This window comes from Haemaphysalis longicornis, unplaced genomic scaffold (assembly GCF_048455015.1).
Source record: "Haemaphysalis longicornis isolate Haplotype H1 unplaced genomic scaffold, Haemaphysalis longicornis Haplotype H1 scaffold_41, whole genome shotgun sequence".
NCBI classification, from domain to species: Eukaryota; Metazoa; Arthropoda; class Arachnida; order Ixodida; family Ixodidae; genus Haemaphysalis; species Haemaphysalis longicornis.
Genome location: NW_027526365.1, coordinates 1,660,110 through 1,683,056, shown reverse-complemented (window position 1 = coordinate 1,683,056; position 22,947 = coordinate 1,660,110). Strand labels below are relative to the sequence as shown.

The 22,947-nt window shown below is 50.5% G+C and overlaps 1 protein-coding gene across 3 annotated transcripts in view; it reads left to right on the top strand.

The window, feature by feature from the left end:
• LOC144137590 (death-associated inhibitor of apoptosis 2-like) overlaps positions 1 to 22,041 on the top strand; it is a 160,656-nt gene extending 138,615 nt beyond the window's left edge. For 2 of the 3 annotated variants that reach the window (XR_013315692.1, XR_013315691.1), the window contains 2 exons: positions 8,567 to 8,640; positions 21,557 to 22,041. The gene's annotated coding sequence lies outside the window, so the exon portion shown is untranslated. The remainder of the gene's footprint in view (positions 1 to 8,566; positions 8,641 to 21,556) is intronic. The other variant, XM_077669513.1, reaches the window with a different exon arrangement.
• Positions 22,042 to 22,947: the final 906 nt, after the last annotated feature.

Here is a 22,947-nt window from a genome sequence, read left to right as displayed (position 1 = left end):
CAACCACTTTAGGCAGCTGTGGCGTCCATACCATCAATCTGCCGTTAGAGAGAGAGAGAAACAACATCTTTATTTCCGGCAAGTTGTGACTCGGCCTAAACGTCACGTTGGCGGGCTGCTCGGCTTCAGCTGCCTACTCGCACCGCCCCTTCGCAGGGCTGCGCTTTCGGCCTCTGTCGCTCGAGGGCCACTGGTCTGCTGGACGGCTTCGCGCTGGGCGTCGTAGTCAACCTTCGCCACCGCCTTTTCCAGGCTCGGTGGCAACGCGTCCGTAGTCCCTTCGCTCACTTTGCAGTTCCACAGTATGTGCGCCATGGTCGCCCGGCACTTGCCACACACCGCGCACACATCACTCGCGTACACCTCAGGCCACACGTGTTTTGCAACCACCGGTGTCCACACCGCTCGGGTCTGTAGTTGACGTAGCGTCGTCAGTGGGGCGGCGGGTACACTCGCCTGCCCTACCGGTACCGCTCCAACACATCCCGGTAGGAGGTGATCGGCAGCACCTCGTCGCGGTCTTCGTCTTCCGTATGTCGGGGCTCGGGCACGCGTCGCGACCTGTGAGCGCACGCGCCGCCCGGTCCGCTCCCTCATTGCGGTTCTCTGCGGTGCTCACCGGCCATATGTGGGCCGGGAACCACTTTACGGTGACAGGCATCGTTCTTTGTCTTAGGGCCCCGCACACCCTGGCCGCGCGCGGGGACACATTGTGCGTTGCAAAGTTCATGATCGCGCTCCTCGAATCACTCAGCACCGTGGTACACTGTGGGTCCGTCAGGGCGAACGCGATGGTCAGCTCCTCCGCTTGTCCCGGGCTTCGCGCCCGCACGCTGCATGACGCTCGTAGCTCACCGGTAGTCGCCGCACACACCGCCATGGCGTAGCTTCCCGGCTTGTCCGGGTACCTCGCCACGTCGACGTATGGTGCTCGTTGTCCGTCGCATGCATGGCCGTGAGAGCCTTCGCCCTCGCTAGCCGTCGCCCTCGATCCACCTCTGGGTGCATGTGGCGCGGGATCGGCGGCACCTGCAACGAGCTGAGCAACCCGCGCGGCAACGGCGATTGGCCCGCACTTCCCTGCAGCCCTCCGCGATATCCCACTCTTTCCAGTATGTACCGCCCAGTCTTGGTACTCGCTAGCCTGACCCGCTGCGCCGTCCACTGCGCCTCGGCCACCTCGTCCAGCGTGTTATGGATCCCAAGCTCCAAGAGTCGCTCCGTACTAGTGTACGTGTACAGCCCCAACGCTGCCTTGTATGCCCTGCGTATAAGCGCGTCGACGTTCTGGCGCTCCGCCGCCTTCCAGTCGTGGAAAACCTTCGACGTAGGCCACGTGGCTGAACGCAAACGATTGTACCAACTTCAGCAGACTGGCGTCCTTCATGCCGGCATATCTCGTCGACACTCTGCGGATGAGTCGGATCGCCGCCGACACCTTCGCGTTCAGCTTTGCAATCGTTAGTCCGTTGCTGCGCCCGGCGTTCATGTGCAGCCCGAGCACTAGCAGCGTTTTCACCCTCGGGATGGTCGTTCCGTCGCTCGTTCGTAGTGTGATGTCCGGCTCCGTCGTCCTGCTCCTTCTTACTCCTCGCGGTGGCACGATCAGCAGCTCCGACTTTGTCGGTGAGCACACAAGTCCCGTGCCCCGTAGCTGGTCCTCGATCTCGTCGACTGCCCGCTGCAGCGACGCCTCGATCTCGCCGGCGCTGCCGCCCGTCATCCATATCGTTATGTCATCGGCGTATATCGTGTGGCTGACTCCCGGGAGGCTCTGCAGACGCTCGGCCACCTCGATCATTACCAGATTGAGCAGCACCGGCGAGATCACGGCGCCCTGCGGGGTGCCCACGCTCCCCAGCGTCTTGCTCGCTAGTTCGATGTCGCCCGCAACAATCGTCGCCGTGCGGTTGGTCAGGAAGTCTTTGATGCAGGCGAACGTGCGCTCTCCCATGTTCAGTCGAGAACGAAAGTGTGTTTGCCCCCCCCCCACGAGTAAAAATGGCATTGTCTTGCACTCCAGCCCGGATATATGAGGTTGGCCTGGCCTTAACCCCCTTTGCGCCCGTCGCTCGGTTTGACTGGGGACAAAGATCTATTCTCTGCGAACTGTTCAGAGAATAACCTTGAGTGGACGAACTTATTTCGTGATCTACGGAAGTTAGGAGTGCCAAATGCTGCAGCGGAGGGCGTTATTTTATCTTCAGGGCCACTGGAGTTTAGAAAGGGACGAGTTTCGTCTCCTTCTGGGATTTTTTTAGACCACAGGACTACGTGATGTGTGGTGCCTCTCAGGGAAGTTGAGAGGATGTGGTGTCGCTTAGGCCGTGCAGTTGCCTGCAAATTAAGCCCCCCTCATCACATGAAACACTACTACTACTACTACTACTACTACTACTACTACTACTACTACTACTACTACTACTACTAATACTAATACTAATACTATTACTAATACTAATACTACCACTACTGCTATTACTACTACAAATCATCCATTTTAGTCAATTTTATGGTTAATACTGCACTTGAGAGCGCGAGCGCTAGGCGTCCTACCTTGTACAATATAACGATATTTCGGAGTGTAAACCCTGTTAATAAAGGTCTAAAAGCGACATAATGGCCTGCAAGCATATTGTATGTGTTCTATGTGTTACCAAGGCACATCGGCCAGGCTGGGCAAAATGTCAATTGTATGTACCAATAGGGAGCGGCATAGCTGCACAAGATGCAAAGAGGACTTTGTCAGAACTGCTTCCTTTTCGCAGCTATAGCAGACGACGCAGAATCATCATCAGCTTCATCTCCGTCCATGGAGCGGTGGCATGCGCTTGCGCTGTACCCGCGTAAGCTTGCTAATACCCTCATTCCAATCAGACATGTGCTAGCCCCTTTCTGACAACCGCTTGGCAGCAGGAGGACGTCAAGGCCCATCGCAAACTTAAACCTTGCAGCTGGGCGAGTTCGTACACGAGTAGAAAAAAGCGGAAATAGTAGACACAACAACGTCGAAGTATAGATGAGATGAGCGCTAAGGTAGGACGGAAATAGCTTAATATCTAGTGTACGTTATAGCTCAGCCACATTCCTGCGACATTCCTGCGACAAAGAGCTACATTCCTGCGCTTTGATTCAAAAAACACTAAAAATATATATAAAGCACGCAGTGTAAATATTGTTACGAGGCGAGGACGCGGAAGAGAAGAATGTATTTAAAGTATTTACACTATTTACAAGAAGAAAGGCTGGGCTGCCGCTAACATTCAGAACGACCCACAAGAGACCTCGTCGTCTTCCTTTGCCAACAACCGTCGCTGGACGCATTGTTCTTGCTTATGGACCAATCCCTCAGAACTACATCGTTCGTCGTCTGCTAGTTTGCTCCGTGGCATTACCCCCCGGGCGGAACAAGCGCCGTCGCGGCGCTACGGCAAATCCATGAGGGGCGGTTGATACGGCTTCAGCCAGACTACGGGGACAATGTCCGTAGAAGGTGCACGAGTCGACGAGGGAGGAGAAACTGGGGAGATCTCATACGTGACATAAGTTACTTGACGTAGCACACGATACGAGCCACAGTACCGGGGCAGCAGTTCTTCAGAAAGCCCGACTTTGCGGGTAGGAGTCCAGAGAAGGACAAAGAATCCCGGTGTGAAATGGGCCACGCGGTGTTTGCGGTGATAAATCGTCTTCTGGACAGCTTGCGAGGAATAAAGTCGGTGGCGGGCTATCTGCCGCGCATGATCAGCGCGGGCACTGGCTTCACTGGCGTACACCGACTGCCGTAGCGGTAGGTCGCCCGACGCGGGGAGGAGTGTGTCCAATGGTAGAGTAGGATCACGGCCATATAGAAGGTAGAATGGTGAATATCCTGTGGTATCATGCCGCGATGAATTATAAGCGAAAGTCACATAAAGCAGCATGACGTCCCAGTCGCGATGGTCTGCAGAAATGTAGCAAGAGAGCATATCTGTCAGGGTTCGATTGAGGCGTTCCGTGAGGCCGTTAGTTTGGGGATGATATGCTGTAGATAGCTTGTGCTTAGCAGAGCATGAGCGAAGAATATCGTGAATTACTTGGGCGAGGAAGTAACGTCCGCGGTCAGTGAGCAACTGTCGAGGTGCGCCATGCTGGAGAATTATATCGCGTAGCAGAAAATCGGCTACATCTGTAGCACAGCTGGTCGGCAATGCACGCGTGATGGCGTAGCGCATGGCGTAATCGGTCGCGACAGCAATCCACTTGTTCCCCGATGAAGACAAGGGAAAGGGGCCAAGCAGGTCTAGACCGACACGGAAGAAAGGTTCTGCCGGGATGTCAAGAGGCTGGAGGTGGCCCGCTGGAAGGGACGTTGGTGCTTTGATGCGTTGGCACTGGTCGCAAGCCCTGACGTAGCGGCGTACGGAACGGTATAGGCCAGGCCAGAAGAAACAACGGCGGACTCGATCATAAGTGCCAGAGATGCCGAGGTGCCCAGCAGTCGGCATGTCGTGAAGCTGCTGCAGCACAGTGGAGTGTAGGTGCTGGGGAACAACGAGCAACAGCTCAGGACCATCGGGACGAACATTGCGACGGTATAGGATGTTGTCACGGAGCACAAACATTGCCGTTGACGTGTCGGGTGCGGCCGAGTTAAGGTTGTCTATAATAGATCGTAGTGCCGGGTCATGACGCTGCTCTTCCTTAATGCGAAGAAGGCCAGATATAGTGCACAGAAAAGCTGCACCGTCATCGTCATTGTCGTCGGGTGGGTCGACAGGGTGGCGGGACAGGCAATCAGCGTCTTGATGCAAACGTCCAGATTTGTATTTTACATCAAATGTATACTCCTGGAGACGCAATGCCCACCGACCTAGCCGCCCTACGGGGTCCTTTAGCGAAGAGAGACAGCACAGCGCGTGATGGTCTGTCACGACCGTAAACGGGCGGCCGTGCCGGTAAGGACGGAACTTGGTCACTGCCCACACAAGGGCGAGACATTCTCTTTCAGTGATTGAGTAGTTGCGCTCTGGGGTGGAAAGAAGGCGGCTGGCATAGGTGATAACACGCTCCAGTCCACCTTGTCGTTGCGCCAAGACGGCCCCGATACCGTAACCACTGGCATCCGTGCGGACTTCTGTGGGCGCATGAGGATCAAAATGAGCCAGAAGTGGTGCATTGGTGAGCACGGAAACTAGGGTGGTAAAAGCGGCCATTTGATCGGAGCCCCAGGAAAACGCAACGTTTTTCTTCAGCAGGCCGGTAAGGGGTCGGGCAATGTGCGCAAAGTCTTTGATAAACCGGCGGAAGTAGGAACAGAGTCCCAGAAAGCTTCTGACGTCTTTTGTTGAGCGCGGTGCCGGGAAGTTCTGGACTGCGCGAACTTTATCCGGGTCGGGTTGAACTCTCCTGGCGTTAACGAGGTGCCCCAGGATTGCTATTTGTCTACGGCCGAAATGACATTTTGAGGAATTTAGCTGGAGACCCGCCCGTCGGAACAGTGCCAGGATCTCAGAAAGGTGCTCGAGATGGGTGGTAAACGAAGTCGAAAAAACGATAACATCGTCCAAGTAACAGAGGCATGTGGACCACTTAAAGCCCTGGAGCAGTGAGTCCATCATGCGTTCAAATTTTGCTGGCGCGTTGCAGAGGCCAAAGGGCATCACCTTGAACTGATAAAGACCATCAGGTGTTATGAAGGCGGTCTTCTCACGGTCCATTTCATCCACGGCAATTTGCCAATATCCCGACCGAAGGTCGATGGATGAAAAATACTTGGCTCCGTGGAGGCAGTCAAGGGCGTCATCTATCCGCGGAAGGGGATAAACGTCCTTCGTCGTGACGGCATTAAGGTGTCGATAGTCCACGCAAGACCGCCATGTGCCATCTTTTTTCTTGACTAGCACCACTGGTGAAGCCCATGGACTGCAGGAAGGCTCAATGATATCCTTCGCCAGCATCTTATCCACTTCTTGTTGGATTACTCGCCTCTCAGCGCGGGAAACTCTGTACGGGCGTTTGTGAATTGGGCTTGCGCTTCCTGTAATAATTCGATGCTTGACCGACGAAGTTTTACCTAAAGGGCGGTCTTTGAGATCGAAAATGTCCCAATAGGATGCTATAAGTCGGCGGAGCTCAACGGACTGTGCAGGGAGGAGATCGGGAGCCAACATCGTTGAGTATGGTTCGGTCGGGCAAGGGGCAAAAGAAAAGTCATCGGCGGGATGTTTTTGGGGATCGGCCGTTAAAACAGAAAGGTTGTACTCTCCTAAAGGGGAGAGATGACCAAGAGTGATTCCTTTGGGGAGCGATTGCACGGAAAAGCTGAAATTGAGAAACGCAAGAGATGCTCTGCTTTGCTTGATTCTGACAACGGTGTGTGGTAGCGTCACTCTGCACTCCAGTGCAACGGGTGTGGTTGGCGATACGACGTAATCCCCGTCCGGTACAGGGGAAGAGATGAACAGCGGGACATAAGTGAATGCTTGAGGCGCTAAACGAACATGTTCGAGACAGCACAGACGTGGCAAGGGTTCTTCGATAGTGACTGGTGGCAGTGGAAGGTCGAGGTGGACGAGGCCGAGAGAACAATCTATGAGCGCTGAATGATCCGACAAAAAATCTTGACCTAGAATACGGTCATGGGTGCAGTGGTCTAAAACGGCGAACAGGACTGTTGTGTCATGGCCAGCGATGGTGACGCGCGCGGTGCACATACCGGCGACCGCTGGGGTACCTCCGTCAGCGACTCGGAGACACGAAGTGGCTGGGGTCAAAACTTTTCGCAGACGACACCGAAGCTTCGCACTCATGACCGATACTTGCGCCCCGGTGTCAATGAGCGCACTCACATCGACACCATCAATTTTCACGTCCAACAAGTTCTTTTCGGCTCGCAGTGTTATCAGAGGATTTTCAGGTCGGTTCGAAAATGCAGCGTCACCTCCGGGGGCTGCATCCTCTAGTTTTCCTGGGAGGGTCTCGAGTAGCTGGTCGGCGGGGTCGGCGAGGAAAAGCGACGAGGAGAACGGGACTGGCGACGCTGCGGCGATGGGGAACGACCAGACCAGCGGTTGTCGGCGGAATCAGCGGTGTTCGGCTGCGGCTGACGGCGAGAGTAGAAGCGTCGAGGAGGGTCGTCAGGGTACTGGTAGAAGTTGTTCTGGCAGGGCGGAAATGGACGGCTCCGGCAGTATCGAGCCACGTGGCCTACCCGTCTGCAGTTGAAACAGATCGGCCGGTCGTCAGGAGTCCCCCATTCATCAGCAAGGCGGCTCTGGAAACGTGGCGGCATATTGTCGCACCGAGAAGGGCTGATGGGTGAACGATAACGAGCGCATGGGTGACTCACGGAGCAAATTGGCTGCACCCCTAGGTTCAGCAGCTCTTCGCGCACAACTGCCTGTATGAGAGGTACAGGGACAGCGGAGGAGGCCTGGGCGTCGTGGGGGAAGCAAGTTGGGGCAGTGGCCTCAATCTCGCGACGTACAATTCTTGTGATATTATCTGGAGTTGGTGCCATCCCTGTGGAAGTGCGCTGTCCTGCTGGCGGCTGGGGGTTATCTTCGCAGGAAGAGGTCGCAGCCGTGTTAGGGAGCCGGGTGAATTTTTGAGCGATTCGGCGGCTTTTCTCCAGCTCAAAGCGACGACATTCGGCGATAAGGGTGTCAACTTTGTCGCAGTTCTTGAAAACTAGAAGGTTAAAAGCATCGTCGGCGATGCCTTTTAACACGTCGCCCACTTTTTCTTCCTCCGACATCTGACGGTCAACTTTGTAGCAAAGGGATAGCACGCTCTGAATGTAAGTAACGTACGATTCAGTGGGGCTTTGCACGCGGGAGGCGAGGTCATTTTTGGCTTCCAGCTGCCGACTCTCGGACCGTCCGAACAGAGCCTTCAGCTCTTCTTTGCAAGCGTCCCAACTGGTGAGACGGGCCTCGTTTGTGTCAAACCAATCTTTGGCCGCACCTTTAAGGTAGAGGTCCAGGTTGGCGAGCATGAATGTGGGGTCCCAGCGGTTGTGGCTACTGACACGCTCGTACATAAGGATCCAGTCTTCTACGTCGACGTCATCCGTGCAGCTGAATTTACCGGGTTCGCGCGGGTGGGTAAGGATGATGGTCTGGCCTGTAGCGGCCTGGATAGGCGGAGTCATGGTGAGGGTTGTCCCCGAGTGCTCTTTGCGAAAGGAAGTGTGCCGGACGTGGCGTCCACTACGCAGCTCCGTCTTCGCAGAAGGCCAGCACCTCCACCACAAGATGTTACGAGGCGAGGACGCGGAAGAGAAGAATGTATTTAAAGTATTTACACTATATACAGGAAGAAAGGCTGGGCTGACGCTAACATTCAGAACGACCCACAAGAGACCTCGTCGTCTTCCTCTATCAACAACCGTCGCTGGACGCATTGTTCTTGCTTGTGGACCAATCCCTCAGAACTGCATCGTTCGTCGTCTGCTAGTTTGCTCCGTGGCAATATTAACAAAATCTCTGAGTACACTCGACCACTTTTTTTTTAGTTCTTGCAACGTACTTGTCCCTTTGTACACCTCAGAGTGCTCCATTGAATGCCAGTATTGATGCCGAAGGCAATGGAGTCGGTGGACCGGTCGCGGGCCTTTGACGGCTGCTGTCTTTGCTTATGGTCAATCCCAATGATAAGGTATGCAAGAATTTCCGTGAGTTACCGTGACTTCGCAGCTGAATGGAAATTCCTGAAGCGACCGTTAGCTTGTGCAGACAGCTGTCATCTTAATCGGCCCATCCACACAAGTGGGTTTCACGTTATGTCTATATTCAGCCTTAAAGTATGCTTAAATTACCCTTGAGCCTAACGAAGCGCAAAGGAAGGGAGGAACAATACAGAAAAGGCAGGGAGACAATACAGAAAAGGCAGGGAGATTAACCAGGGTACTGTCCGGTTAGCTACCCCAGTCATGGGGATGTGGATACGGGAATTGAAAGAGAAATAAGCACGAAGGTGCACAAAATTGGCGACATAAGGACGATGCGCTGAAGTAATGTCCCTACAATCGTTCAGATAGGCCCGTATGCATCAAAAAGCAACCCGAAGATTTTGTGGCCTTTTCGACCTGTGACGGACCACGCCTATAAACAAAAATAATCGGTGCTGTAAAGGGGTTGTCGTCGAGTCGGCGACGTGTGGTGTTGGCTCGGCTTGGTGAATCGGTCACAATGGCACAGAAGGTGTTCAATGGTGTGTTTGGTGGCGCACACATAACAAGCATGGCTGTTCGTCGCGCCAATGGTGAAGGAGTAAGCACTGGGGAAGGCAATACCTAGCCACAGGCGACAAACTAGGTGACCTCCGAGCGTGGCACGTTAGTAGGTATGTGACGCTGCAAATCGTGGTCGAGCGAGTAAAGACGAGCTTTCAAGAACTCTGGTGTGTTCCGCTTAGAGAGAATGATTTCGCGGGTAGTGGACCGCACCGACGTTGCTGCAGCAGAGCGTGATAAAGGGATGCAGGTCAATCTGGCCCTCTTTGGGCGCCATGAGCCGGTTTATCCGCATGTTCGTTTCCAGTAAAGCCGCAGTGGTTTAGGAGCCACTGGAAAACAATACCATGCCCATGCCTGATTATTGCATCATATAAGCACCGGATGTCAGTCACAAGTTGTTCGTATGCGCCGCGGCGGATGGCAAACAGGATGCACTGAAGAGCGGGCCTCGAGTCGCAGGGCACAAACCATTTTTCTAGAGATTCCGGCTAGATGCATAGAATGGCCTCCCGAATAGCTGTCAATTCTGAAACGGTTGACGTCGTCGAGTTGGAAGCAGAAAAGGAATGTCGATTGACTTTTGTGGTATTATAACAGCAGCCGCAGAACTGGACATGGTAGAGATCAATCCGTGTAGACATGGACCCGGTCTGTGTAGTCCTCATGTAAAAAAAAGTATGGAGAGCTGTTGAAGACAACTGGGTGGAAGGTCAGCTTTGTTTTTATTCCCGGGACGGTTAGGTGCAGTTGTAGGCTGTAACAAACACCAAAGTGGGCACGAGGCCGTGACGTAGGTGCATATCTCGAGGGCAAGCTCCCAGTGTGAGCGGCAACCACTTTACAAAAACTATTCCTGTGGTCGTGTTGAAGGCAGGGATGCAAGGTGTTAATGACGCAACACGGGTGAGTTGCCTAATGTGTGCTCTGAGTGTCTCCACTGTCATGTTGGTTGTGATCGGATGATCTTTTGCGATGCAAATTGTTGCCACAGTTTAGTCGCAATGGGGGAGACCGACACATGTCCGAAGAACCTGGGTTTGAATGGCCTGAATTACTTGTACGTCGGTTTTACACGTGTTCGTTAATAAATGCAGGCTGTAACGTAATATACCAAGAAACAAAACATTGTATAGGAGTAACATGGCGGGCACGGAGACACCCATGTCTTTCCGGCCAGAAACTTGAATAGCTGGACCACTGCAGTGAGCCTTTTCTTCAGTAATGAAACTTGAGGAGTCTATGATAGATTCCGATCCACGATAACTTCCGGAAACCAGAGACTTTTGACGTAGGAATAGGGTGTCCATTTAAAAAAATCTTATACTTGGACATTTTTTGTGGTTAAAAGCCACCAGTGTACATTTCTCTGCACATATTTCCAGGCTTTCTTGACGCATGAACTAACATGTGAGTGTTTCGGCTTTCAGAAGTCGTGCCCGAATCTGACGACGTGAAACTCCTGATGCTCAAATGCAAATATCATCCCCAGAGATGGACAGGTGGCCGTTGGTTGGTAATGCGTCAATAAGTCCTATCAACATGAGGTGAATTAATGTAGGGCTATATATGCTTCGTTGCGTGACGCACGAGAAAAAAAGTGTGGTGATGTTGAGCCATCTGAAGTCTCAATGAAAAAATATCTTCTGAATAGAAAGCATTGTATCTACCTAACGTGTGACCCCCGACTCCCGCATCGTGTAGGTTGTCAGGAGTTGCCTCATGTTGCCTCATACAGAGAAGAAAGCGGCTGACAAACGTTTGAGTGATTTGTTGTGTCAACCGATATCACAAGGTCAATTACTCTGTCGATTGATGAACGTCCGCGTCGGAATCCAGCTATATCATGTGGGTAGATTTCATGCTACTCGTGGTACCACTCCAAACGACCCAAAATCAGCCTATCCATTAATTTTTTAATGCAGCTTGCAAGGGCTGTAGGACGATGTGACGCCGGGTTAAGGGGAGATTTACCTGCTTGCAGAACTGGGATACGGTGGTTACTCTTCCAATCCTTAGGGACGGAACCATCTTGCCATGACTGCTTCGGCCGATACAAAAGAGTGTGACGGGATTCTTGACTAAGGTGGCACAAGGTGGCGTACGTCTACCCCGTCTGGTCCTGGTGAAAATCGACTTCGGCAAATATCTAGCGTTGCATGGAGGTCTTCTATTGAAAATGGGACGTCCATGTGGGACGTCACCAATGGCCCAGCTTCTACCATGTGGTCGAAACTGGGCAATTGGCAATTCTTAAGTAAAGTCCTTCGCTACGTCGACCTCTCGGCGTTTCTGATGAAGCGCCGAAGTACTGAAAGGCCCACGTTGCTGTGTCGTTGCTCGAAGACATTTGACAGTGTTCCACGTCTGAGATAGGGGTTTCCGAGGATCACGTATCTCGCGTAACGATTTCCAGCGCTGTGCTTGCTTCTGCACCATACGGCGCATAATTTTTGTTGTATGCGTCTGACCTCACGAATGTCGTGAATAGACTTTGCGCGCCTGTATCTTCATTCATCACGACGATGATTAGTTCTGATATGTTGCAGCACTTCGCCAAATTCTGTAAGCTGTGAATGCACCCTATAAGAACATTTGGAATGCTGCGCAGTTCTGGTTACGGCCCTTCCGAAAGTCGAAGAGAACCCTTTGGGACAGACACCTTCCATTCGTGATTTAAAACTCTTCCATTCTATTCGTCGGATGATTTTCCCAGGAAAAAACCTTGAAAGCCCAGGATCCTCAGGCATGTGGGAAGCTGGTCACTTCTTCGTGTTTCAAAGTCTGTGAACAATTCAATGCCGTCAGAGAGACTTCTAGACACAAAAGCCAAATCCTGACAGCTACTGTATGTCGTTGCGCAAAGAAATGTTGGACTGCCACCGTTGACACATCAAAGCTCATGACGGGACGCCAATGAGAGCAGCTTTAGACCTCTTGGATCATTTCTGTGGCTTCCCCAAAGCTTATGATGTTCATTAAAATCCCCCATGATAATGCAAGGTCATGGGGAGTCTCCGATAATTTTGTCTAATCTGTTGCAATCGAGGCGTCCGGAAGGAGATAGATAAACGCTATGAGTGTGAACGAGCCACCTTTATTCTTCACACTGAGGCAAACGTACTGGTTCCTGTCATGAGGTTCGACAAAATGGAGAACATATGTCAGTTTCCGTCGGAATAAAACCAGTACTATACTGTACGAAGCACTAGTTGATGAGACAAATGCTTCTTATCCAGAAAGCTTGAATGCGTCAGTGGCGCTGTGTTCACAAATGACGATGATAGAAGAAATTTTGTATAAGCACAAACTGTTTGAAGTCCCGAAAACGGGGCTAAACCTCTTGCATTCCATTAAAGTATAGTGACGCGTCTGGCTTCATTCCGAAAGGATCTTGAATTAGAGTCCATGATGCTCCAAAGGCACATTAAACTGAGCTAGGAGCGTCGCAGTAAACCCCAAAGTGACAGGTTCCAGGTTTAGCATGGTCTCCAGAATCGTTTTGAAAAAGCTTGGAGTCATGCAACCAAGGTGGGACCAAAGGGTTATATAAAGGACTCGTACAACTTCTGAATTGTCGTCTACCTTTATTTCCCTTGAATTAGCAGGACGCTCCTTCAAGATGTTAGCGTACTGACTGCATCCGCGGGGCACTGCAGGAGTGGTGCAGGAATAACGTGGCTCTGGGTGTTCAACGCTGGCCGTAGTCTTTTTGTCGCTTTTATGGATCGCTGTTCAAATAGGACCGGAAAACTGTTACTGTCTGGTAGCGTTGAAAGGGATTTGTGATTCATCCTGTGTAGCGCAAAATGCACACCCGCTAAAAATTGCAGGGTGATCGCCGCCACAGTTGGCACAGGCAAAATTTGTCTTGCATTGCTGGAAATTATGCGGGGCGCCACACCACTTGCAGCGATGATCTCCTTTGCCAAATTTCGCAACGTGCCCTATACGTTGACACTTGAGCAACGTGGAGGGGTCTCCGTGTAATTGGTCGTTGCGTGCCTTGGAAACCCGAGGTTGATCATGGCGGCCGTTCAGTGTTTGGCGCGAAGGATAACACCACGACATCGGATGGGGTGGTTTTCCAGTTGTCTCCCAAAAAGCCGGTCCGACGCATAATTTCTCTCACATCCAGTACCACTTGAGGCCAGATTTAGCCCAAAATGTGCTCCTCTGTGTACCATTTGGGCACACCTTTGATGATGCACGTGTCCTTCACATAGAAGTGAGGTAGGCGGGCAGACACTAATTCCGCTGACGCGGTCACACCGCAGCAAAGCATTCACATCGTTCGCCGTGGCTACGTCACGTAACAAGAGACCTTGAGGAGCGAATCTGCTCGGAATTGGAGCCTTTCCCACGAGAGACTGAAACTCTGAGGACAGGGTGATAGGGTTCGTCTTCTTGAAGTCCTCGTCGTTTTTAGTCTAGGACGCGATCACAGTTATCCCGACGGTACGTTTTTTTACCGTGGTTCAACAGCTAGAAGTCTTCCTCGTCTACGTCAGTCATTTTAGCGACGACTTCTCCTTCACCCACGATTCTCGCATCGTCTCTTTGGGACGAGGGGGCATCACCAGTTTTCTCGTTGTCGCAGTTTACAGATGGTGAGTCCTCCGCAGCGGCAGCTAACCGCTTCTCAGCAGGGGGGGGGGGGGCAGGGGGGCGTGGTCATGGTGGGATTTCTAGTGGCAGCGTCACTTGGTCTGCGATGCCTTTTCAGGGCAGAGGACTCCAAGGAGAACCACGGCGATGCATACGGAGAAAACCACCATTAAAAGGAAGGCGTTTTTGTCAAAATCAATGCAAATATCTTTAATTACCGGAGACGAAAAGAGTAGAAATACAAGGCAACTGATACACAGATTTCTTCTCCGTCCTCTTCCTAAAAAAACGAAGAGCAAAGCAGCGCCAAACTCCTTGTATATCGAGCTGCGTGCAATGGCTTGGTTCAAGGTATTCATAGGTCCTCATAGGTCGAAAGAGAGCCATGGACCCGAAGTAACATCGGTAATGGCCAGATGACTCGCATTCCGCAGGTGCTGGTTGCGATTCTGAACCAGCCCTGTACTTTCTAAATTTTGTTTTCAACTCAGTTACTTTACTTTCATTTTCCTTCCACCGGCGCCCAGTCAAGGAAAGGTTTCACTGCTGTGACGACGAACAGCAGATTTCTGGTTTAGTGGTTTATGTAATGACTTCGCAAAAATTCTTCGGGGTGCTTTACTCTGCTTACGCGGTTTAAAGCGAAATCTTGGCGCCGCCTATTGATAGCTTCTTTGCTGCAACATCGCATTTTCATGGCTTCCTTCGCTTTCGTTTCTTCCTCTTTTGACTCGAATTACCCCAAATTTCTCCATTCCTGCTACACCGTGTATACGCTTCATTTCTCGCATTTGTTTGTTTGTCTAATGGTGCGGTTTACGTCAGCAAGAAGAATGACGGACGCCACACATTTTCTCAGTTCCGAATTACACACAACTGTTGTACCTGTTCTACTTAGCGCCATCACGTTCAGGTGTCACGCGGCACGCAATATTCCGCAACTTTGACATTTCGAATTCACAGTTTTGTGAATTTTACGAAGCGGGAACATTGCCCCTGAAACTCCCGCTTCCTGCCAACGGAAAATAGCGACAACTTCGGTTCATAGCTGGCAAGGTGCGGAGATAGCACAGTTGATAGAGCACTGTAGTGGCACTGGTTCGAAAGTGGTTCAAATCCCATCGGACAGCACGCGTGTTTCCTGCTGAATGGGGCATTTAAGGCTGTCGCCTTATAGAAGATGTACTCAAACACATTCTCAACCTTAAGCGCACTTCGAAAATTCAGATAAAAAAATGGGACCGGAATCTTTCTAGTCATTGATGCACATCCTTTCCGCGAACAATGAATGCGTTGAAATTAGGCGTGAGAAAATAGCGCCTGACGTATGTGGAGCACTTCATTTTCATAGAAGTATACCAGCACCATAGCGTTAGCGTCATAAGGTTCAGGGGGGCTTTTGGTCATCCGACAGTTTATTTCGTGCCATTCGGATTTCGTTCTGGGTCAGAGGGTTTCTTTTCGTGCAGGCCAATACATTACGGGAGCACTTTATATTTTATGCCCAATGTACCAGAGACTTCTACAGGATAGTAGGCAAACTAAATTTTACTTGACAAATACGAGATCCGGATCTGTGTCACGGTAAGAAGTGAGGAATTGTGAACTTGTTTTATATCTTATATACCTTTTCATGTAATTAGTAAATTGGGTCATTTAATTGTTATGTGGTTCTATGCAGCGCATGGCTGGCGTAAGATGAGAGATTTGGATAATTATATTTACTTTAAACGCACAATCATAACCTTGTTTATTATCAGCGCCTGTTCCAAATGTCCTCCACGCCCAAAAAAATTTCCTTTTGCACTTCCTATTTTGCAATAAGCTTGCATATTTCCCCCGACAACGACATCGACAGTGACGGCGAAGCAGTGTAGGTACCAAGTCATCCTGCCGGTGTTTTTTGTAGAATAAGATAACAGGTTTTTTAGGTGCAGCTTAGCAGCCTGGGAATTGCGTTATAGCAGCTAAAGGACACGTACGCCAACACAGCCCCCCGAGACACGGATTCAAAAACCGAATATAACCGAAACCATATTTGCAGAAGACATGGCGTGTTTGTTCAACAGAGCAGATCCCCGCAGTTCAAAACCTAAAGGCAGCGCTACCTCATCAACTTCGAGGATGAACACCTTTTCGTGAGCATCGTACGAAATCTACATCGTACTGTTAAACATTTTGAAAAGGGACCGACGGCCGTCAAGGGACCCCGGAAGGAGTGGTGCCGACCTTACAGCCGTGTGAGCGACGGTTCACCCCGTGCTATTGGCGCCGCACCCATTTTGGCCTACGAAACATTCCTTCGAGAACTCGTTCGAAGACTTGTACGCGAAGAGTTGCAGCTGAATATGATAGGCTTGTAAGAACCTGTGCCGGCGTTGATTGCAGATGTCCCGAGCCGAGATATCTGGCAAACTCTTGCATTCCAGAGCAGCCGACAGGATCGCTACAATTGAGATCTCTGACGCCTCTCCACCGCCAAAGTTATGCGGATTCTTCACCACCAACAAGTTTGGAGTATCAGCCCGGCCCCGGCTTCAGAGACCGAATACCATCGCGTACCTTTTGTATAAATACTGGTTCCTTTTGGACCCGTGCTGTACTTGACTGGTGTGCAGGGCGCAAATAACCACCAGCCACTTTGCTTGCATTGTTACGAAGCTTTTCGGTATTGGCCGTATTATGAAACTGCATTTCGCGGATTCTCACCATCCGTTCTGCCAGCTCGTTTTCGAAAAAGGCCCCCCGAATCCAAATTCTACTGCATTTCCACTCAAGAACACTTGCAAAACCTCCCATGTTCACCGTCACCGGTGATCGGCTCGTCACCTGACAGTGGAAACCCATGGGGACCAATTGCGGGGAAGTTCTCTTATTCATATGTCCGGAAACTAGCAGGAGAAACCTCGGGAAGCAAAGTTTTTACTGACAGGCCTTTGCCGTACCTTCGAGAACCCTCGACGTTGTCGAGAAAATACACATTAGCGACCAAATGCACAACACCGCTAAGTGAAATAATTACTCCCGAGGCCTCAGCAGTCACCTCTGTCACGCCTTGTGTCCCAGAGAATAAATAAATTATATGAAAATGAAATTGAATGCACGGCGAAGGTATCGGGAAAGCTTGTAGTGCGGACATTCTAATTTCCGTTAACGGGCATCAAGTGGCTGTCTTGGTGGGCACTTGTTTGCCAAACACTCATCGGCTAAAGAAAGGGAAGACTCTATGGCTCGGACTTCAGATTAAGCAGCATGGTGTTCCCTTGACGCCTATAAGGAATTGTATGCCCAGGATTGGCCGATGTGACTTTGAGGTCGTCGTATGTTTTGTCATCAACAACGATCTTATTTTAGGAATGGACTTCTGAAGTTAGCACAGTGCTGTCATCTACGCTACCCGCGAAGACCCAAATACAATCTCGATGAGCCATTGCCACTCAGAACGTGCAATATGTCACGCGTCATTGCGTCTACGGTGATGTGAGCATACTGCCGTAGTCCCGCCTGATGGTTTCCGTCAGGTGTGATGTTCGCTCCACCGTTAACGTCAATGTTGAGCGTATCGACGTCCTCTTGCCGGATCACGGCATCGCAGTTCCCCCATGGCGACCTGCAGCTCACCGACGGCCTAGCGAACTTTTTAATCACAAATTTCAGCAATGAGCGCCGCCACACAGCCAAAAGTGCCACCGTAGCTTAATTCGAACAAAATGCTGCAACGAAGATTGTTCTCGGTTAGAAGGCACCGAAGCTAGTGAAAGCGGTTTTTATCTGGTGGTCGACAGGAATCGCAGCTTGCGTACACGGAACGACAGCACTTCTGGGCTTGCTCCTCAGCTTGAATGATTGCATCTCTTTAACATCGCATTTGTGGCGAGCGAGAAAAACGGAGCATAGCATAATCACTGACGACGCCATGAGGCCCCTAAATCAAAACGGTACCGTTTATCCACCAGAAACGCGACACAATTCGTCGCCGAGAGAAACAGACGTTGCGGGACGACATCATCGTGCCATCTCAAAGCCCATGGGCGTCGCCTGTTGTTTTGTCAAAATTAATCCCTTGGGGCACCAACACATCTTATGTGCTTTGAAGACGAAAGCATGGTGACACTTGCTAACAACTTTGTTGAGGCAACATCGCGTTGGCATCGCGTTTATCGCTTCCGTTTTCTTCTCTTTTGGCGCGATTTACTTTGGTGCGATTTACTTTAGAAAACCAAAGCGTTTTCTGATATACCCTGTGTGTGTCTCTTCCTTCATTTTAGATTCGTTGTCTTATGCAGCCCAATACTTCAACGAACAAACCAGCACACGCCACTGCGTTTTCACTATCAGGGTTCTACGTGGCTAGTGTGCACATGATCTACTCACTTGCACTCACGTTCAAGTGCCACGAGGGACGCATTATTCGGCATTTACGTCTCAAATGTATACCTTTGTGAATTTTGTGATACGGGCACATTATCCCCAGGTGCTTATGCGCCACGTAGAAAGGAACAACACGGACGACTTACGTTCTGCACCGGCAACGTGCGGAGATAGCTCAAAAAACGCCGTTAAAGTCGCTCATCAAAACAAGTAATCGAGCGGTGGTGAGATAACTGGTAACTTAGAACGGGGAGCAAGTCGGCTCGTTGGTGCATGTTTAAAAATGTAAGAAACAGCGCAAAGGACAGGACGTAGAGTAGAACGTGTTTGTGTTCTTCTCTACGTCCTGTCCTTTGCGCTGCTTCCTACATTTTTCAACATAACTGGTAAATGTCTTTAAAAAACGGCTTCCCTTGACATGGTTATTTGGAGGGTACACGTTGATCGGACGCTATGTGCCCCAAACAACAAAACATCGCAAGGGATTAATCGCCTTTTATCGTCCACCGGAGACGGTACTACTTCTGGTGGCACGAGCGCGAAATTCTTGTCTAAAGTCTTGGCACTGCTGCGATAGTTGAGGACGAATTGCCATTCCGAGCTCCTTGCCCGTACACATCTTGGAGGAAAGTCCCATGCTCGTGTTGACAGGATTTACATTTCTTCAGCGCTCCTTTTCATAAACCCCATTTCTTATTATAAACTTGTGCCCTTTTCTGACCCCTGCCTTGTTGTTTTGAATCTGGGTAGGGGTGCACGTTCAGCCTACCGACCCAAGCGGGTGCTATGGAAAATTAATCGGTTTTAAAAGATCAATGTTTTTGCAGCAGTGTAAGCGCACTGTTAAAACGTTGCTTGTCGGCTGACTTGTCTTTGTCTGCCGCCTGGGAAATGTTGAAGCAGGAAGTTCGCGAGTTCGCCATTGAGACAGCTTCAGTAAATATATATCACACAATGAGAGACAGAGAGAGAGAAAGCTGTTTTCTAAACAGCCCTAGTCTGAACCGTCGTGCCACAGTCTCTTCATAAGGAGACGGCTGGTCCGTAGAATTCCCAGAGGTCCTCACAAACACGAAGGCAGTGGGTCGCCGAACGTTCTTGCATCGACTTGACATCCACGCCAGGACCCGGATTCAATCACTCCTCTCAGGAAGCGATGCGGGAACGCAGGTGTGGTGGTAGGTATGGCGGATGGCACTCCCAGTAAAGATGTACTGATTAGTAAGAAGGCCAGTTGGGTGTAGCGAGAGGCGCTTTCTGCCCTAGTTAGCCTTGCGCCGTAAAAATCTAACCATCATTGGGTGTAGCGAGAGGATGTATGTAGTAGATACGGGATGGAGTGATGAGAGGAGGTTAGTGCTTTCCAGAAAACAGATGTGGCTTCACGGCAGAGGGTGAGGAGGAACAGTTCCTCTTGAAGAGCCTGTGCCAACTATACTAGTTTAATGTGAACAGCTTGGTACATACCTTGATGAAATTGCTACTGTGAAGTGTCATCTTCTATAGGACGATACACCGACGCGCAGAGAAGCCGTTGTGCGTTCCGGTAAAAATTGTGTCCTGAATTCCGATCACTCTACTCATCATTCCTTGCAAGATGAGCGTCGTCGCGCGGGTGGCAAGTGTATAGGTCATGTTAATGGTGCAATTCCGAGTACCATGGAAAAAATTAGAGTTTGGGCATAATTACAAAAATTTCTTTAGCCCGACATCTATACCTGGAAGGCTTAACAGCGGCGTTGTGCACCGCTTTCTGTCCCTGATTACGCCTCCACAGATGGGGATTCTTTACGCATAAGGGACCCTATTCCCTTCACTGAAGTAGAAAACGCCGTCGATCAGCTTCTCATTTCCGGGTCACCTGGCCCTGGTGGAATTTCCGGGGAATTTCACAGTTTTCAAATGTTACTGTCCCCCTCTCCTCCTAAACATTTTTACTCATACACTTGATATAAAATCTCTTCACTGGTCACTCAACAAATGCGTTCAATGCAGACGTTCAATGCAGACCAATCTGCACATTATTCGTACAGCCTTTGAGTTTTGTACTTGTTTTGAATGGCGTAAGCTTCTGTTATGACGACGGATAAACTAAATATAATTGTTAATGGGCACCTCTCGATGTTCATGAAGACATTAGCGTCGGTTCAACAAGGATGTTTTTTTTTTGTCGCCACTTTCTTTCCCTTTATTTAGAGCCCGTTTGTTTGAGAGTTCTTCGGTGCCGAATTTTTCATGGTCTTAGTGTTTTGGGGAATGAAACTAAGGTCCTGGCATATGCCTATGATGTGGTTGTCTTCTCTGCTGCAGGCCTATTATGGACAAGGTGCTCCCATCGACCGGGATTGCTAAAGACAGTAAAATGAACTTTGCTTATAGTTCTTGCCTTTCGTGTGGCTCATGGGGGCTTACCCCATCCGAATATGCAGGCATTGAGCGGTCATGTCGGACGCCACAATACCTTGGCCTACCAATGGACTGCTATAAGAATGGCACCTGATACTCGCGGGAACGGGGGGAAACACTCCGTCGGGGCACTGAAAGTTTTGTGCCGGACAATATTTCAATTTTTGGTGGAGCTAAGGTGCGCAACATGTTTCTACAAATTGCTGTGTTTTACAAATTTAGCACTGCGCGCGGCTCCCCATTCAGTGGTTTCAGAGCACCACCGCGAGATTTGTATGTTCTTCTAAGGAGCCTATGAGACGGAATAATGTTTAGGCCCGTCTTTGCTGGAGGACTTGGGCTGAAGCACCTGTATTTTAGGCAACTATACTCGGGTACCAGTTAAGAACGGCAATAGCTCGTGTTGTGTATCACTCCGCCGAAGCGACTGACCCGGGTATCAACGCAAGCGCGCCTTTTCTCTTCTTCTTTTTCATCGTCTTCTTTTTCACGCCTAGTCTTTTTGCAGTCACTGCAGGAATTTAAAACGCAGATTAAGTGCGAGGTACACCAGAAACGACTCGTGTCACGTTCAAAATACTCGCAGTAAGGCACTTTTCGCGCCACGCGGACTAACAGCCGGCGGCGGTAATGAGGAGCAGGGGCAACTTCCATTGTAGCTCTTAATTTAAGTTGTCCCCGTGTATAGACGCGCGTTCTTCAGTTCCTTCGTGACTCATCCCATCCCATTATTAGATCATTTTGCCAAGTGAATCGTGCGGATGTTCTCCATGTTTGCGGGGATTCATGCCAGGGGTCTTTTGGTCAGATTTTTTTGGCTCGCATGTGCTGCGCTAAACACTTTACTAAGATTTAATATCAGTGATATTTCCAGCAGCCCCCTGCAGATCTTCTTATGATGCTTTACCGCGACATGATGCCCTAATCGAGTTTTTAAAATGCCTATTTTTGCAGCTCTCCTCGTGTAACCTACTCGGAACCCAGCAAGGCCAGCCATGTGGAACCCCGTACTTGGGGACACTACCGACTGACCGTGTGGCGACCAATTTCCTTGTGAAGTAATTCGTTACATTCCAAGAATGCCCGCTTACATCACTGCACAAACTACTGGTGGTGTGGTGGCGTGCGCAGTGTGCGGGGCTGCACAGCCACATTATCATGGCAATGTGTGCGTGCGTGTGTGCGTGTGCGCGATGGCTGTAGTGCTGTAGTGTTGTAGTGCAGAGGCCAAATAGTCAAACCACCGATGTGATGACCGATGTAAGAGAAAGATCTTATTTATATTTCCTGTTCACCGCAATCGATTCACCGGTTCGCCGCAAGAGAGGGAACACCCGCCTCGTCGGCTCCAGAAAAGCTATTTGAGCGATGGCCGCTAAAATTATGCATATTGACTGTGATTAGCTACGCGATTGCTGACTGTATATAATAAATGTACATATGTATATAGTTGAAACAAAATCGTCCTGTGTCTCTCATTGCCCATTAGCAGCCAATGTGCTTTGGGAAACACCGCCGCACACTGCATGCTTCGCCCTTCCGCAGCTGTCAAGTTAGTGGAGATCGGACGGGATTTTTTTCTTTTCTAGTTTTATTTATCGGTACTGTTGGGCGGGACAGGAGCGGTTGGAGGTCAATTGGAGAGGCCTTCGTCCTGCAGTGGATTTGAGCACGCTGATCATGACGATGATGATTCTCAGTGCTGGTCACAGTACTCAATCAACCTGCCTTATTCATGTATCTGAATTTATTTTAATTTCAGTTTTACCCATTTGTTCCTGTCCTGTTAGCCATATCTCTGCTCTGTGCCCTTAGTGATGTAAAGTTTGTTTCCGCTAGCTATATGCCCGCCTAGAACCCAGCTCACTAGCTGTCTTTTGCGCACAGTCGCTCTCTTTTAATTTCTTTCACTCTTACTTTCTTTATGGGGGGCAGCCCTTTGGCGCCGGGCTCTGGGTTGAGCCGCGTCACGGTCGTAACCGAGTGAACGATGGCAAAACCAAATAGTGAAAGGAAGCAAAGGAGGGGAGTGTCGCAAAATGTGAGGGGAGGGCAGTTCGCCGTGGCAGTTCGCCGTGGCGGCTCGAGCGCTCTCCGAAAGTGTGCGGTGGGGGAGGGGAAGCAGTATGCTGTGCCCACACGAGACGCTCGTCTGCGCGACGCTGGCGAAAACGTCAGGGGGGCGTGCGCGTGACGATGCTGTGCGTTCCCTGCCTAAGACGCAGGTCGCAGTCCATTCCTGAGACGCACTTCGCGCCGCCGACGCAGAGGCTCATCATCGCTTCCGTCAAGACAACACGCGAGTGAGTGCTGCCTGAACGCAGTGCTGCTGGGCCCGAATATCG